This window comes from Nicotiana sylvestris, chromosome 3, assembly GCF_000393655.2.
Source record: "Nicotiana sylvestris chromosome 3, ASM39365v2, whole genome shotgun sequence".
Lineage (NCBI taxonomy): Eukaryota > Viridiplantae > Streptophyta > Magnoliopsida > Solanales > Solanaceae > Nicotiana > Nicotiana sylvestris.
In genome coordinates this window covers 72,089,547-72,108,889 of record NC_091059.1, presented here as the reverse complement: position 1 = coordinate 72,108,889, position 19,343 = coordinate 72,089,547, and the positions used below count along the sequence as shown (strand labels likewise).

The following is a 19,343-nucleotide window of genomic DNA, read 5'->3' as shown; positions in this document are numbered from 1 at the left end:
CTATTTGACTTGGGTTCTTCTTCAGAAAGAGAGCTTGAGTCTAGGAAAATCAGTCCAACAAGAAATTGGGGTGTAATCAAGAGATTGATAGCCCCAATTAAAGGGTTAAAACTAGAGATAGTAATACCAACTTGAGCCTATATTGCTTGCATAATTTGGACACCCAATTGGTCTGGGGAAAGTCAATTAGGGCAAAGTCACTCAAGCTACCGAGAGGTATAGAGTGAGTAATTCCGTGCATTGGCTATATCGCAATCCCCAACATAACATCTTTGCCTTAGGTTTTAGATCTCGTCAAGTATTCACCTAGGAGAAAGTCACTTCCCTAGTGCCTAGTTATCCATTTAGAAAACCTTACAAGCATTTACTCTTAATTTAATTTAGCATCTTATTAGCATAAAATTAGAAGTAACAAATAAAAATTATGATTGGAAGTGTAATTAAGAGCACTACGCACTGCTAGTTTAGATAGGAATCCAAATCCCAATTCTAGCTCCTTGTGGATTCGATCCCGACCATCTCGGGTAAAAGCTGCTTCAACCGCTCTTGTTACTTTGTAGTGGTGTAGGGTTGGTATCGATTAGTAACCACCTAGGTGGAAGTCACGACCCTAGATCTTTTATAAACTTGAAAAATAACAACACCAAAAATATCGTTCTCTAGTTTTTCATTTGCAAACATTAGCATAATTATTAGAAGTAGAAAGAAACAATCAAACATGTGGAAGTGCATTTTGGGCACATCATACATTTAGTCTAGATATATACCTAATCCAATCTAAGCTCTCTGTAGAATCGACTCCGTCTCACTTTGGGTAATTAAAATTACTTCGACCGCTTTACAATCCAATTAGTGGTGTGAATTTGGGCGACATCAATTTTTGGTGTTGCTGCCAGGGATCGAACCTGGGCCACCCGCGTGACAGGCGGGAATACTCACCAACCCGGGTCTATTTTGATTGATGTGATATGACATTGGCTTGTAATAACTTTGATACTTTTTTTATCTTTATTATCTCTTTCATTATGTATATATTCCTCCCTCTCTTTTGATGTATATATATTCTATTCCCCTCAGTTTGTATATATATTTGTCTTACTTTCAGTAGTTTATTTCATAGCTTATTTAATTTGTTTTTCTTAGTAGTATAACTTCTTATTTACTTTAATAGCTTCTTTTTTATGTTTAAATGAGCAATAAGCCTTTGGTTTTCTTAATGCCATGGTTCGTTCCAAAGGTGAGTTTTGTGTGAACCGGATAGCTCTTCCCAACGATGGATGGCGTGATAACCTTCTTATGGGATTGAGGCCGTTTTTGATGTTTAGGTAAAAACAGTAGTATTAATGAATAAAAAATGTCAAGCATGCTTCGCTTGGTACCAACACATTTAACTACGGCCTTAAGGTTAAAAATAAGTTATTAGCAAGAAATAGCTTTAATTAGTGACCTTTAGACTCTTGTGTTGATTTGAGCAATCATCAAGTTGTTTAGTTGAACCATTAGTGATTTTCAATCTTGAATAAGGTTGTTGTGGGCCCTTGGCTCTATCCTCTTCAACAATTCTATTGTGTGAGAAGTGAGATTTGTTGCAAGCATTACAAGAAAAAGGCTTATTAGGGACCAGTATTTAGCGACAATTTTTTTATATGGTCCCTAAAAGTGTACTTATAGGGATGAGATTTTTTTGATCTCTAATACCCAATTTGTTTTACTAAATACACTAGCAGACTTATTCTGGTCTATATAAAATTTAATATCTGATCTCTAATACTCGATTTTAGCGGGATAGGGGCGGAAATCTGAAAGTAAAGCAAATAAAACCCTCCTAAAATATATTCACTGTGAAATCTCGCTAGACATTCACTTTCATCCTAAAATCTCTCCAAAAATATTACTTTCATGCTACAATCCCTAATTATGCAGCAACTTCAATTCTTTTCTAAGTTCACAAAGGTTGCAAAATTCATCTGTCAGAATTCAGAAGCTTGCAAAATTCATCACTCCGAACTTTGGCGTCAAAATTTTGATCTCTCTCCAAGGGACTTTACACAAACTCTACTATTGGATTATCTGCCTATCAAGAGTAAGTTTAATTTCTTTCTCTTTTATCTGCTTCGTTTTCATTTTTTTTCATCTTGCATTTTTTTTATTGAACCAGAAATCGTAAATCGGGTTCTGCAATTTTCTGTTTCTTTAGTTGTTTTTTGCAATTTGGTTGTTTAGAGTACTGATAGTTATTGTGTGAGCGATAAAACTGAGAGTATTGGTTTAAAGATGGGGCTCATAGGTCAAGGAGGAGAAATTTGAGTTTTCTTCTAGAGTTTCGTCTCTGCGATAGTTTTCTCCTTTGCGATTTGCATTACACAATTCCGGAATTAATACATATTCGAGCCTCTTGTAATAATAGATCTATGGGTGGTATATTAAGTTGTGATCATTTTGGACTGATACGGTCTTAAATGGCATGAGATGGATAGTGAGGATATAAATAGTCGATCCTAATTTGGTTGTGACGAAGGGTAGTAGTTGTTTTTGTTTACATTAAGTTGTGATAAGTTACAGTCTGCTATCTTTGTTGGCTTTAGTTAAACAGTACCATTTGACATATAATGATTTCAATAATCAGCTATCTATTTCTAGATTTATTGCAGAGGATGCCTTTAATAAGCTGTTGTATCTTAGATTCTTGCAAAGCTTTACAAAGCAGAAAACATACACTAGACCCACTCATCAAGCTAAGTCAACAACTGATGATGCAATACAAAGGATTCTTAGACGATATTGCAAATAGACCATGAATCACCATTTTAAAACTTCCATTATATGCTAGTAATTGTTTAATACTCGTTAAGTGTGGAAGGCTGCAATGGTTGTTAGATGAAAAGATCGTTTAACTAGAAAATTACTCCAGTTTATAAGCGGTCTACATCAGTGTGGTAGCATCAGTTTTTCAATGACATATGATGTTTGAATCTACACAGAAGACCATTTTAAGTTTTCACTTAACTTACAGAGCCCATAAGAGCATGAACCTCAACTTATGCCACTGCATCACTTTGAACCAATAGAATACTATGGAAATTTTTCTGCTTATTCTTTTCTTAAGTTTCAAGCACCTGAAGTAACAAGTATGCACCAATCTATTAAAATAAAAATCACATATCTTTGGCCTTCTAGTTGTACGAACTAGCTTATCCTTGCTGAAATGCAAGCTTTCTATACATCTAACATTTAAGACAGAAACTCAGTGATTTAGCTATGAAGTGTCTTATGTGTTTTAATTTCACATTTTCTTAAGCAATTGTGTATTATATGTTATGCATATCAACTTGTAGTTTATCTCATTCTTGTGAAATCGTAGGAAGTTTAGTCATAAAGATGAGTGTAACAAGTTTGATAACAAGTAATGTGCGTCTTAGTACTTTTTTTAAGTAATGTGCATCTTAATACTTTTGTTATCTTAATTATTTAAATCTTTTTTTTAATTTACTTTCAAGGTTATGACACCAAGTAAGCAATGGATGCAACTTGTTGATAACCGACTTGATGAATCCTATTTAATTGGGGTGCAAAAGTTTTTGGATTATACCTTTAGAAGAACAGGAGAATTTTATGAAATATGTTATCCGTGTGTCAAATGTTATAACACTATTAGGAATATGTGACAGTCGATATACATTTAAAAGTATATGGAATAATTCGAAATTATACCTTTTGGTATCATCACGGTGAAGTTTTGGGTGAGCCACAGTCGGAATGCGAAGTTGAAGATGATAATAAAGTAGAAGATTACGTGGATGAGGATGAAATACATGAAATGCTGAGGAATTTATATCCTAATCATGATGGAGGTACTATAGACGTTAATTATAATGATTTACTTGAGGAACTGAATGTTGAAGCCAAAAGGTTTTACAGCCTGTTAAAAGATTTCGAAAAGCCACTACACCAAAATTCGAAAATTTCAAAGCTTTCCAGTTTGATTAAACTGCTTCACATAAAAAGTATGGGTCGTTGAGCAATAAGTCATTTATAATGTTATTAAAAATGCTGAAGGATGAGTTGTTGATGGAGCAAATGTGCCAAATTGTAACGGCTCGGCCGGTCATTTTGAGAATTAACGCCCCGATACCCTATTAATTGCTTTCCCTGTGTCTTTTCCTGCTATTGTGGTTTGCCAGGATGGTTCATCTTGAGTTTCGCAGTGTTTTGGGATATTTAGTCCCTAAATGAGAGTTTAAGTCATAGAATTCGGACCGTAGTCGGAGCAGTATGAAGACGGCTCCAGAATAGAATTCCGTCGATTCCATTAGCTCCGTTGGTTGATTTTGGGCTTAGGGGCGTGTCCGGATTGTGTTTTGGAGGTCCGTAGCTTATTAAGGCTTAAAATGGCGAAAGTTAAATTTTTGGAACATCGGGCCGATAGTGGAAATTTTGATATCGGGGTTGGAATCTAATTCCAAAAGTTGAAATAGGTTCGTAGTGTTGAATATGACTTGTGTACAAAATTTAGAATCAATCGGACGTGGTTTGGTTGGTTTCGGTATCGATTGTAGAATTTTTAAATTTCAAGTTCATTAAGTTTGGATTGGTGATTCGTGGTTTTAGCATTGTTCGATGTGATTTGAGGGTTTTGACTAAGTTCGTATGATATTTTAGGATTGGTTGGTATGTTTGGTTAAGGTCCTGGGGACCTCGGGTGTGTTTCTGATGCTCAATGGGTCATTTTTGGACTTACGGAAGTGGCAGATTTTCTGGTGTTTTATTGCAGAAGAATCCTTCATCACGTTCGCGTAGAGCATCTGGGAGAGGCAGCTAAGTTGTACTTCGCGTTCGCAGTGATGCTCCCGCATTCGCGAAGGTGTGGACCTTAAGCCTACGCGTTCGCGAAGGGTCCGCCAGTGTAAGCTATGCGTTAGCAAGAGGACCCTCGCGTTCGCGAAGGAGGAATTTGTGCCAGTGAAATTTTGTTCATCGCGTTCACGATAGTAGTCTCATGTTCGCGAAGAAAAACTCATCTGGGCAGAATTTAAAGTTCAAAAATGAGGGTTTGAATTCATAACTTTAAAAATTGATTGAGAGCTCGGTTGAAGGCAAAATTTGGAGATTTTCGGAGGAAGTTTGTGGGTAATGATTCCTAATTCTTTTTTTATTATATCCCATTAATCTAAACATGAATTTATCATTTAATTTTGGATTTGGGATGAAAAATTTGGGAGAATTGAGAAAAGTTCTTAGGCATAATTTTGGGATTTTGATCGAGATTTTGGTACCAGATTTGAGTGAATTTGGTATGGTTAGACTCATAGGTGAATGGATGTTCATAATTTGTGACTTTTACCCGATTCCGAGACGTGGGCCCGGGGAGGATTTTTGGGCATTTTCCTATTTTTTCATCTTAGCTTTAAATTCATTAGCTAAACTAGTTGCTTGTAGTTTTATTTACGTTATGTAATTGATTTGATTAGATTTGGGTCACTCGGAGTTGGATACTCATGGCAAGGGCGTGATATCAGATTGATTTTTGCTTGGTTCGTGGTAAGTGGCTTGCCTAACCTTGTGTGGGGGAAATCTCCTTAGGATTTTGGTATTGTTGTTATATGAATGTCGTGTACGTAAGGTGACGAGTGCGTACATGTGCTAATTGTTGAAAACCCCCATTTTCATTAAGCAAATATCTATGGTTTCCTTTAAATGGAGCAATACCCGTATATGAAGCTTCCTATTTAGCTTAGGAAAGCATGCTTACGTGACTTAACTGTCTTACCTGCTTTAATTGTTTACTTAGATTCTGTGTATTATGTTTAGGGTAGAAATTACCTATTTATTTGATACAAACTTGAACTGTAGACTTCCTTCTTGAGACTGTTGTATATATTGATTTGATTGAGTATTTACTTTGGGACTACGGAACGATATTCCCCTACACATTTATATTTGGGACTACGAGACGATATCCCGGGAGATCCCCCTGTACTCGATATTTACTTGGAATTACGGAATGGTATTCCGGGAAATCCCCTTGCACATTTATGATTTGAATTACGGGAAGGTATCCTGGAAGATCCTCTGTACATTTACGTTTAGGAATACGGGACGTTATCTTGGGAGATCCCCTGCTGCTATCTCTTTGTACCGAGTTATTTCTTTCTGTGATTTCATCTTTATTGACTGATAGTATCTTAATTATACTATCACCTTTCATACTATTTTACCTTGTTATATATATATATAATCTATAGGGCCCTGACCTAATCTCGTCACTACTCGACCGAGGTTGGGCTTGGCACTTACTGGGTACCGTTGTGGTGTACCCATGCTCTTTCCTGCACATGTTTTTCGTGTACAGATCCAGGTTCTTCTGCTCAGCCATACTATCCTTGAGGCGAGGTGATCCAAAGACTACGAGTTATATATGCCACGTCCGCAGACCTAGAATTCCCTCTCTATTCTCCCTTCAGTTATAGACTTCTTGTATTTTACTTTGTTTAGACTTCTGGAGTGAGAACACTCTGTATTTTTCTTTAGTTTGTGATTCATGAGATTTCGGGTTTTGGGAGTGCTATGTTCAGTCGAGAGTGTTATTATTGTATATGCCGAGCGGCATTTTAAACTTTTTATCATATTTACCTGTTAATTGGCTAGTTTTGTAACCTTAATTCATTTTTCCCAAAATTGATTAGGCTTACCTAGGATTGATTTTAGCTTGGTTCGTGGTAAGTGGCTTGCCTAACCTTGTGTGGGGGAAATCTCCTTAGGATTTTGGTACTGTTGTTATATGAATGCCGTGTACGTAAGGTGACGAGTGCGTACCTGTGCTAATTGTTGAAAACCCCCATTTTCATTAAGCAAATATCTATGGTTTCCTTTAAATTGAGCAATACCAGTATATGAAGCTTCCTATTTAGCTTAGGAAAGCATGCTTACGTGACTTAACTGTCTTACCTGCTTTAATTGTTTACTTGGATTCTGTGTATTATGTTTAGGGTAGAAATTACCTATTTATTTGATACAAACTTGAACTGTAGACTTCCTTCTTGAGACTGTTGTATATATTGATTTGATTGAATATTTACTTTGGGACTACGGAACGATATTCCAGGATATTCCCCTGCACATTTATATTTGGGACTACGAGACGGTATCCCGGGAGATCCCCCTGTACTCGATATTTACTTGGAATTACGGAATGGTATTCCGGGAAATCCCCTTGCACATTTATGATTTGAATTACGGGAAGGTATCCTGGAAGATCCTCTGTACATTTACGTTTAGGAATACGGGACGTTATCTTGGGAGATCCCCTGCTGCTATCTCTTTATACCGAGTTATTTCTTTCTGTGATTTCATCTTTATTGACTGATATATATATTTCATACTATTTTACCTTGTTATATATATATATAATCTATAGGGCCCTGACCTAATCTCGTCACTACTCGACCGAGGTTGGGCTTGGCACTTACTGGGTACCGTTGTGGTGTAACCATGCCCTTTCCTGCACATGTTTTTCGTGTGCAGATCCAAGTTCTTCTGCTCAGCCATACTATCCTTGAGGCGAGGTGATCCAAAGACTTCGAGTTATATCTGCCACGTCCGCAGACCTAGAATTCCCTCTCCATTCTCCCTTCAGTTATAGACTTCTTGTATTTTACTTTGTTTAGACTTCTGGAGTGAGAACACTCTGTATTTTTCTTTAGTTTGTGATTTATAAGATTTCGGGTTTTGGGAGTGCTATGTTCAGTCGAGAGTGTTATTATTGTATATGCCGAGCGGCATTTTAAACTTTTTATCATATTTACCTGTTAATTGTCTAGTTTTGTAACCTTAATTCATTTTTCCCAAAATTGATTAGGCTTACCTAGGATTGATTTTAGCTTGGTTCATGGTAAGTGGCTTGCCTAACCTTGTGTGGGGGAAATCTCCTTAGGATTTTGGTACTGTTGTTATATGAATGGCGTGTACGTAAGGTGACGAGTGCGTACATGTGCTAATTGTTGAAAACCCTCATTTTCATTAAGCAAATATCTATGTTTTCCTTTAAATTGAGCAATACCAGTATATGAAGCCTCCTATTTAGCTTAGTAAAGCATGCTTACGTGACTTAACTGTCTTACCTGCTTTAATTGTTTACTTGGATTCTGTGTATTATGTTTAGGGTAGAAATTACCCATTTATTTGATACAAACTTGAACTGTAGACTTCCTTCTTGAGACTGTTGTATATATTGATTTGATTGAGTATTTACTTTGGGACTACGGAACGATATTCCCCTACACATTTATATTTGGGACTACGAGACGGTATCCCGGGAGATCCCCCTGTACTCGATATTTACTTGGGATTACGGAATGGTATTCCGGGAAATCCCCTTGCACATTTATGATTTGAACTACGGGAAGGTATCCTGGAAGATCCTCTGTACATTTACGTTTAGGAATACGGGACATTATCCTGGGAGATCCCCTGCTGCTATCTCTTTGTACCGAGTTATTTCTTTCTGTGATTTCATCTTTATTGACTGATAGTATCTTAATTATACTATAACCTTTCATACTATTTTACCTTGTTATGTATGTATGTATATATATATATATATATATATATATATATATATATATAATCTATAGGTCCCTGACCTGATCTCGTCACTACTCGACCGAGGTTGGGCTTGTCACTTACTGGGTACCGTTGTGGTGTACTCATGCCCTTTCCTGCACATGTTTTTCGTGTGCAGATCCAGGTTCTTCTGCTCAGCCATACTATCCTTGAGGCGAGGTGATCCAAAGACTTCGAGTTATATCTGCCGCGTCCGCAGACCTAGAAGTCCCTCTCTATTCTCCCTTCAGTTATAGACTTCTTGTATTTTACTTTGTTTAGACTTCTGGAGTGAGAACACTCTGTATTTTTCTTTAGTTTGTGATTCATGAGATTTCGGGTTTTGGGAGTGCTATGTTCAGTCGAGAGTGTTATTATTGTATATGTCGAGCGGCATTTTAAACTTTTTATCATATTTACCTATTAATTGGCTAGTTTTGTAACCTTAATTCATTTTTCCCAAAATTGATTAAGCTTACCTAGGCGTAGAGACTAAGTGTCGTTACGACCGTTCATGGAGGGAGAACTTGGGTCGTGACAAGTTGGTATCAGAGCTCTATGTTCATAGGAGTCATGAATCACAAGCCGGTTTTTAAAGTCTCGCAGATCGGTACGGAGACGTCTGTATTTATCTTTGAGAGGCTATGTAACTATTAGGAAAAATTCCACTTCATTTGATCCCTTGTCGGCGAGGTTATTGATATCAAATTCTAAACCTTTGTCTTCTATTCTCTCATAGATAGTGAGGACACGTGCTACTGGAGATGACCAGGCACCCGTGCCGCCTGCTAGAGTCGTCAGAGGCTGGGGCCGAGGTAGAGGACGAGGACACGCACGTGGTGCAACCAGAACACCCACGCGAGCTGCTACAACTGAGCTGCCAGTAGCTCCAGCCGGAGCCCAGGCGCCTGATACGCCTACTGTTACTACTACTCTAGCTCTCCAGGAAACCCTTGCACAGTTCATGAGCATGTATACCACTCTAGCTCAGGTAGGGTTGATTTCCCTTGCTGCAACCACATCTCAGTCTGGGGGAGGAGCACAGACTCCTGCCGCCCGCACCCCAGAGTAGCGGATTCAAGTTGATCAGATCCCAGAGGTTATACCAGTACCGCATGTAGCCCCAGTTCAGCCCGAGGATAAGGAAGCAGCTTCAGAGGATGAGCAGCGGAAGCTTGAGAGGTTCAAGAAGTATAAGCCTCCTACATTCAGTGGTCTAGCATCAGAGGATGCTCAGGGATTTCTGGAGGAGTGCTACCGTATCCTTCGCACTATGGGTATATCAGGATCGAATGGGGTTTCTTTCACTACCTTCCAGCTTTGAGGAGCAGCCTATTAGTGGTGGCATGCCTTTGAGTTGGACAGTCCGGTTGAGGCAGCTTCTCTTACATGTACCCAGTTTTCAGATATGTTTTTGAGGGAGTGTGTTCCTCAGATCCTTAGGGATGCATGGCGTGCAGAATTTGAGCATTTGCGCCAGGGTACTATGATTATTTTGGAGTATGCTGTCTGTTTCACTAACTTGGCTAGACATGCACCGGCTTTGGTTTCTACAGTTCGTGAGAAAGTTCGCCGGTTTATTGAGGGGCTCATTCCCAGCATCAAGTCTAGCATGACCTGGGAGTTGGAGATGGATATTGCTTATCAGTAGGTGGTGAGAATTGCTAGGAAAGTAGAGGGCATGCTTTCTCGGGATAGGGAGGAGAGAGAGGCCAAGAGGTCTCGAGAGTCGGGCCATTATTTTGGTGCCCGTGCCCTAGCTGTAGTTCGTCATGGTAGGGGTTATGTGAGTCGTCCCTTCATTCAGCTCTTCTAGCATCCAGTGGTATTCCAGCTCCGCCTAGACCTCAGGAGCCTTATTATACACCTCCAGTATCTAGTGTGCCTCCTGCACGAGGTTCCATCAGTGGTCAGTCCAGCAGACCTGGTTCGAGCCAGTCACAGCCACCACGCCCTCCTAAAGCTTGTTTTGAGTGTGGCAACACACGCCATATAGTGAGAGATTGTCCTAGACTTAGGAGGGGTGCACCTCCATAGCCTTCCCAGCCACAGCGTGCTCCGCAGAGATTTCAGGCTATGATTACAGCACCAGTTGCAACCCCATCTGCTCAGCCAGCTCGAGGTAGAGGTCGCCTTATAGGGGGAGTCCAGGACAAATACTATGCTCTTCCTGCCCATACTGAGGTTGTTGCCTCCGATTCTGGCATCACAGGTATTGTTCCGATCTGTCATAGAGATGCATCGGTTCTATTCAATCCAGGCTCCACTTATTCTTATGTGTCCTCTTATTTTGCCCTGCATTTGGGCGTATCTCAAGATTCTTTGAGTTCCCCTATTTATGTTTCTACTCTTGTGGGAGATTCTCTTGTTGTGGACCGCATTTATCGGTTATGTTTGATTGCTCTTAGTGGTTTTGAGACCAGAGCCGATTATTATTGCTCGGCATGGTAGATTTTGATGTTATCTTAGGCATGGACTGGTTGTCGCCCCATTATGCTATTCTTGATTGTCATGCCAAAACCGTGACGCTGGCTATGCCAGGTATACTGTGACTAGAGTCGAGAGGTACTTTAGATCACACTCACAATAGAGTTATTTCATTTCTTAAGGCTCAGGGAATGGTTGAGAAGGGGTGTGACGCGTATCTAGCCTATGCAAGAGATGTCAGTATTGATACCCCTACAGTTGATTCAGTCCCAATAGTGAGGGATTTACTAATGTGTTTCCAGCTGATCTTCCGGGTATGCCACCCGACAGAGATATTGATTTCGGCATTGATTTGTTGTTGGGCACTCAGCCCATTTCTACTCCTTTTTATCATATGGCTCCTCCTGAGTTGAAGGAGCAGTTACAAGAATTGCTTGATAAGGGCTTTATTCGGCCCAGTGTGTCACCTTGGGGTGCTCCTATCTTGTTTGTGAAGAAAAAGGATAGTTATATGCGTATGTGCATTGATTATCGCCAGTTGAACAAAGTTACAGTGAAGAATCGGTATCCTTTGCCTCGTATTGATGACCTGTTTGATCAGTTACAGGGTGCTCAATTGTTTTCTAAGATTGACTTGAAATCAGGTTATCATCAGTAGAAGATTCGGGATCCAAATATCCCGAAGACTATTTTTAGGACTCGGTATGGTCATTACGAGTTCCTTGTTATGTCATTTGGGTTGGCCAATTCCCTAGCAGCATTTATGCATTTGATGCACAGTGTATTCCGGTCATATCTTGACTTGTTTGTCATTGTATTTATTGATGATATTTTGGTATACTCCCGGAGTCGGGAGGATAATGAGCAGCACTTGAGGACAGTGCTTCGGACTTTGAGAGAAAAGAAATTATATGCAAAGTTCTCGAAATGTGAGTTCTGGTTGGATTCCGTGGCATTCTTAGGTCATGTGGTATCGAGTGAAGGGATCAAGGTGAATCCGAAGAAAGTGGAAGTAGTGCAGAGTTGGCCCAGACCATCCTCAGCTACAAAGATCCGTAGTTTTCTTGGCTTTGCGGGTTATTACCATCGATTTGTTGAGGGACTTTCATCTATTACAGCACCTATGACCAGGCTGACCTAGAAGGGTGCTCCGTTCAGGTGGATGGAAGAATGTGAGGAGAGCATTCAGAAGCTCAAGACAGCTTTGACTATAGCCCCAATATTGATATTGCCTAAAGGTTTGGGATCTTATACTGTCTATTGTGATGCCTCAAGGATTGGCCTTGGAGCGTTACTGATGCAAGACGGTAGGGTGATTGCCTACACGTCCAGACAACTGAAGGTGCATGATAAGGATTATCCTGTCCATGATCTCGAGTTAGCTGCTATTGTTCATGCCTTGAAGATCTGGCATCATTATTTGTATGGTGTTCCTTGTGAGATCTACACTGATCATCGGAGTTTGCAACATTTGTTCAAGCAGAAGGACCTTAATTTGCGTCAGAGGAGGTGGTTAAAGTTGCTTAAGGATTATGATATCCCTATTTTATACCACCCGGGGAAGGCCAATGTGGTAGCCGATGCTTTGAGTCGCCGGCCGGAGAGTTTGGGGAGTTTGGGTTATCTACCGGCAGTAGAGAGGCCCATGGCGATGGATGTTCACGCCTTAGCCCACCAGTTTGTGAGGTTGGATATTTTGGAACCTAGTCGGGTCCTAGCTTGTGTGGTTTCTCTGTCTTCTTTGTTTGATCGTATCAGGGAGCATCAGTATGATGACCCCCATTTGCTTGTCCTCAAGGACAATGTTCTACAGAGTGATGCTAGAGATATGACCATTGGTGATGACGGGGTATTGAGCATGCAGGGTCAGATTTGTGTACCCAATATTGATGGGCTTCGGGAGTTGATTCTAGAGGAGGCCCACAGTTCGTGGTATTCCATTCATCCGGGTGCCGCGAAGATGTACCAGGATTTGAGGCAGCACTATTGGTGGAGGCAGATGAAGGAAGATATAGTTGGGTTTGTAGCTCGGTGCCTCAATTTTCAGCAGGTGATGTATGAGCACTAGAGACCGGGTGGCTTGCTTCAGCAGATAGAAATTCCGGAGTGGAAGTAAGAACGGATCAACATGGACTTCGTAGTTGGACTCCCACGAACTTTGAGGAAGTTCAATGCCATTTGGGTGATTGTAGATTGGCTGACCAAGTCTGTACCACTTATTCTTCAAAGAGGTTGGTTGAGATTTATATCCGGGTGATTGTTCGCCTATGGTATTCCAGTTTCCATCATTTCAGATAGAGATAATCAGTTCACATCACAATTTTGGAGGGACGTTCAGCATGAGTTGGGTATCGGGTAGAGCTGAGCACATCATTTCACCCTCAGACGGACGGACAATCCGAGCGCACTATTCAGGTTCTTGACGATATACTATGTGCATGTGTGATGGAGTTTGGAGGTTTCTGGGATCAATTCTTGCCACTTGCGGAGTTTGCCTACAACAATAGTTACCAGTCCAACATTCAAATCGCACCGTATGAGGCTCTGTATGGTAGGCGGTGTAGGTCCCCGGTGGGTTGGTTCGAGCCGGGCGAGGCTAGATTATTGGGCACAGACTTGGTTCAGGACGCTTTGGAGAAGGTTAAGGTGATTCAAGATAGACTCCACATAGCCCAGTCCAGACAAAAGAGTTATGCGGACCGGAAGGATCGCGATATTTCATTTATGGTTGGAGAGCGGGTCTTGCTTCAGGTTCGCCTATGAAGGGCACTATGAGATTTTGGAAGAAGAGCAAGTTGAGCCCAATGTTTATTGGTCCCTTTGAGGTGTTACGACGTGTTGGAAAGATTGCTTATGAGCTTGCCTTACCTCCCAGCTTGGCAGTAGTTAATCTGGTATTTCATGTTTTGATGCTCCGGAGGTATCATGATGATCCGTCGCACGTGTTGGATTTTAGCTCAGTCCAGTTGGACAAGGATCTATCTTATGTTGAGCCAGTGGCTAGTAGGTTTGAATGCTGAGGTTAAAGAATATTGCATCAGTAAACGTTTAGTGGCGGGGTCAGCCGATCAAGGATGCGACTTGGGAGATCGAGCAGGATATGCGCAGTCGTTACCCTCATCTTTTCACCACTTCAGGTATGAATCTATGCTCGTTCGAGGATGAACGAATGTTTTAAGAGGGGGAGGATGTAACGACCTGGCCGGTCGTTTTGAGAATTAATACCCTGATCCCCTATTACTATTTTTCCCGTGTCTTTTTTTGCTATTGTGGTTTGCCGGGATGGTTCATCTTCAGTTTCGGAGTGTTTTGGGACACTTAGTCCCTAAATGAGAGTTTAAGTCTTAGAATTTGGACCATAATCGGAGCAGTGTGAAGACGACTTTGGAATGGAATTCCGTCGATTTTGTTAGCTCCATTGGGTGATTTCGGGATTAGGGGCGTGTACGGATTGTGTTTTGGAGGTGCATAGCTTATTTAGGCTTGAATGGCGAAAGTTGAATTTTTAGAATTTCGGGCCGATAGTGGAAATTTTGATATCGGGGTTGGAATCTGATTCCGAAAGTTGGAATTGATCCATAGTGTTGAATATGACTTAAGTGCAAAATTTGGGGTCAATCGAACGTAGTTTTGTTGGTTTCAGCATCAATTGTAGAATTTTTAGATTTTAAGTTCATTAAGTTTGGATTGGAGGGTGATTCGTGATTTTAGCATTGTTCTATGTGATTTGATGGTTCAATAAGTTCGTATGATGTTTTAGGATTGGTTGGTATGTTTGGTTGAGGTCCCGGGGGCCTCGGGTATGTTTCGGATACTCAACGGGTCATTTTTGGACTTAGAGAAGTGGCAGATTTTCTGGTGTTTTGTTGCAGAAGAATCCTTCATTGCGTTCGCGAGAGGGGTCTCGCGTTCGCGTATAGCATCTGGGAGAGGCAGCTAAGTTGTATTTTGCGTTCGTGGTGATGCTTCTGTATTCGAGAAGGTGTGGACCTTAAGCCTACGCGTTCGCGACATGGTCCTCTCGTTCGCGAAGGGTCCACCAGTGTAAGTTACGCGTTCGTGAGGGGACCCTCGCATTCGCGAAGGAGGAATTTGGGGCAATGGAATTTTGTTCATTACGTTCGCGATGGTAGTCTCGCGTTCACAAAGAAGAATGCATCTAGGTAGAATTTAAAGTTCAAAAACGAGGGTTTGAGTTCATAACTTCAAAAATTGATTGAGAGCTCGGTAGAAGGCGAAATTTGGAGAGATTTTCGGAGGAAGTTTGTGGGTAATGATTCCTAACTATTTTTTTATTATATCCCATTAATCTAGATATGAATTCATCATTTAATTTCGGGCTTAAGATGAAAAATTGGGGAAAATTGAGAAAAATTCTTAGGCCTAATTTTGGGATTTTAATTGTGAATTTGGTATGGTTAAACTCGTGGGTGAATGGGTGTTCATAATTTATGACTTTTACCTGATTTCGAGATGTGGGCTCGAGGAGAATTTTTGGGCATTTTCCTATTTTCTCGTCTTAGCTTTAAATTCATTAGCTAAACTAGTTGCTTGTAGTTTTATTTACGTTATGTAATTGATTTGATTAGATTTGGACCACTCGGAGTTGGATACTCATGGCAGGAACGTGATATCGGATTGATTTGAGCTTGGTTCGAGGTAAGTGGCTTGTCTAACCTTGTGTAGGAAAACTTCATTTATGATTTTGGTACTGTTGTTATATGAATGTCGTGTACGTGAGGTGACGAGTGCGTACATGTGCTAATTGTTGAAAATCCCCGTTTTCATTAAGCAAGTATCTATGTTTTTCTTTAAATAGAGCAAATACCAGTATATGAAGCCTCTTGTTTAGCTTAGGAAAGCATGCTTACGTGACTTAACTGTCTTACCTGCTTTAATTGCTTACTTGGATTCTGTGTAGCATGTTTAGGGTAGAAATTACCTGTTTATTTAATACAAACTTAAATAGAACTATAGACTTCCTCCTTGAGACTGTTGTGTATATTGATTTGATTGAGTATTTGCCTTGGGACTACGGAACGGTATTCCAGGAGATCCCCCTGCACATTTATATTTGGGACTACGGGATGGTATCCCGGGAGATCCCCTCGTACTGGATATTTACTTGGGACTACGAAACGATATTCCGGGAGATCCCCATGCACATTTATGATTTGTAATACAAGATGGTATCCTGGGAGATCCTCTGTACATTTACGTTTGGGACTACGGGACATTATCCTGAGAGATCCCTTGTTGCTATCTTTGTGTACTGAGTTATTTTTTTCTGTGATTTCTTCTTTATTGATTGTTAATATCTTAATTATACTGTCATTTTTCATACGGTTTTACCTTGTTATGTATATATAACCTGTAGGGCCCTGACCTGATCTCGTTACTACTCGACCAAAGTTAAGCTTGGCACTTACTGGGTACCGCTGTTGTATACTCATGCCCTTTCCTGCACATGTTTTTCGTGTGCAGATCCAGGTTCTTCTGCTCAGCCATACTATCCATAAGGCGAGGCGATCCAGAGACTTCGAGGTATATCTGTCACGTCCGCAGACCTAGAAGTCCCTCTCTATTCTCCTTTTAGTTATAGACTTCTTGTATTTTCCATTGTTTAGACGTCTGGAATTAGAATACTATGTATTTTTCTTTATCTTGTGATTCATGAGATTTCGGGTTTTGGGAGTGCTATGTTCAGTCGAGAGTGTTATTATTGTATATGCCGAGCGGTATTTTAAACTCTTTTATCATATTTACCTGTTAATTGGCTAGTTTTGTACCCTTAATTCATTTTTCCGCAAATTGATTAGGCTTACCTAGTCGTAGAGACTAGATGTCGTCATGACAGTTCACGGAGAGAGAACTTGGGTCGTGATACAAATTCATATTATGAGGCAAAGAAGGTGATTCAGGACCTTGGGTTGTCCTACCAAAAAATTGATGCTTGTATAAATGATTACATATTATATTGGAGGAAAGATAACTTTTTTGATTCCTGTAAAGTCTGTGGTGCATACAGATGGAAAAAAGAAAAGCGGGGAAACAAAGAATAAGAATGGTAAAAAAATAGCATCAAAGACATTACGCTATTTTCCATTGAAGCCAAGGATTCAAAAGTTGTTTATGTCTACAAAGACATCTTCTCTAATGACATGGCATCATAATAAAAGAGTTGATGATGGAACAATGAGGCACCCAGCTGATTTAATGGCATGGAAATCATTTGATGAACTTCATCCCTCATTTGCGGCCAAGCCTCGTAATGTTCGATTTGGACTTGCTAGTGATGGGTTCCAACCATTTAGGAATTTAAAAACCTCATATAGTATTTGGCTTGGGGTGCTTATTCCTTATAATTTACCACCTTGATTGTGTATGAAACAGGAAAATTTCATTATGTTCATGCTTATTCCTGGTCCTGATAGTCCAGGTGATGCAATTGACACATATCTTCAACCCTTGATACAAGAATTAAAGGAGTTATGGAAAATTAGTATTGAGACCTTTGATGCATCAACCCGACAGAATTTTAATTTACATGATTCTTTGTTATGGACCATCAATGACTTTTCAACATATAAAAATTTATCTGGATAGAGTACAAAAGGTAAATTGGCATATCCATGTTGCAACATTGACACTTCCTCAATCAGATTGAAGAATAGTAAGAAATAATGTTTTATGGGTCATCGGTGTTACCTTCCTCTTAATCACAAATGGAGGAATGATAAGGAGTCATTTGATGGCACAAAAGAGAAAAGGCTCCCACCAAAATGCGTTCTAGTATTGAGATACTTAATCAAGTGGAAGATCTTAAAGGGTTCCAATTGACAAAGGATCCAAAGAAAAGGATCAAGATATCACATGATGTTCGAAAAGATAATTGGAATAAGAGGAGTATATTTTTTGAACTTCCATACTGGAAATCTCTCTTGTTGCGACATAATTTGGATATTATGCATATCGAAAAAAAATATGTAATAATATTTTGGGAATGATAATGAATGCCAAAGGAAAGATCAAGGATACCATTAAAACTCGGCTAGATTTGCAAGAAATGAATATTAAACCGGAATTGCACCCTATTAAAAATGGAGAAAAGTATGAAGTTCCAACTGCATGTTATACATTATCTCCCCAAGAAAAGCACAACATATGCCTTTTCTTAAAGAATTTAAAGGTTCCAGATGAATTTTCATCTAATATTTCTCAATGTGTTAACTTGAAAGAGCACAAGATTTCTGGCTTAAAGAGTCATGATTGTCATGTTCTTCTACAACATTTACTTCCTCTTGCACTGAGTGGTATGTTGTCTAAAACTGTGTGTGAACCCCTTATCGAGTTGTCTTTATTTTTTAATGTGTTGGGAGCAAAGGTATTAAGGACTAATGACTTGGATCAGATTGAACAGTTGGAAAGAATAACAATCTATTTTTGAGGAACTTGGGAAAAATAGTTCGTGACCGTAATATATATTCGTTGGGAGTATCATCGCGGAATTGCATTAAGGAGGAAAAGTTAAATCACATGTGGGAAGCTGTTACGGTAACTGGATGGATTATTCCAATTTATTCTTTGATTCCTCTTTTCTTACCATTCTTGGTACTTAGTTATTGAGTTTTTATCATGTTTTTCACTAAAATATAATAAAATTGCTAGCTCTATGTTTTAAATTCACAAAAATATAATAAAGCTAAAGTTTTTATTAATAATTTGACCAGATCATTTCAAGACTCATTGTAGAACTATATTTTCGTCTATCACATGGAGTTTCTGTTATGATATTGGATATCAACCTATATTATCCTCATGATATATTGCAGGATAAATGTGAGAGTGATGACATGGATATTCATCGCAATCATATCTTGGGATGGATGAAAGAGTTATGGAACAAATGGAGAGGACAATTGCATGCAAAGTATGTGAAGGGTAAGCCAATAAAGAGGCTCTTAAGAATGTGCCCAAGGGGGTAGACAAAAAACAATGGGAGTGGTTGGTAAAGGAATATTTTTCTACTGAAAGTTTTCAAGTTTGACATAATACCTAGTTGTATAATTTTATTTTTATACTATTATCTTTTAACTGATAATTTATTTATAGCATTTGAATTTAATATTGTTACTCAAGTATAGGCAAGAAGTAACAGGAATGCAGCAAATAAAACTAAGTTGAAGATGCTTCATCATATTGGTAGAATTAGAGAGATTATTTATCAAAAAGTGTTATCATCAAATCTATGTTTTCTTAATTTTGATGAGACATTATTTGACATATTTACTTTTATGTAAAGGGCGGAAAAGATGGCA

General features: G+C 39.4%; 1 long non-coding RNA gene across 1 annotated transcript; it reads left to right on the top strand.

Annotated features, from left to right (window-relative positions):
• The first annotated feature begins 1,696 nt into the window (after positions 1-1,696).
• Positions 1,697-16,805, top strand: LOC104236056 (uncharacterized). Its single transcript, XR_011406050.1, has 3 exons — positions 1,697-2,083; positions 15,615-15,684; positions 16,510-16,805. It is a non-coding gene; the product is annotated as an uncharacterized lncRNA (long non-coding RNA).
• The last annotated feature ends 2,538 nt before the right edge of the window (positions 16,806-19,343 follow it).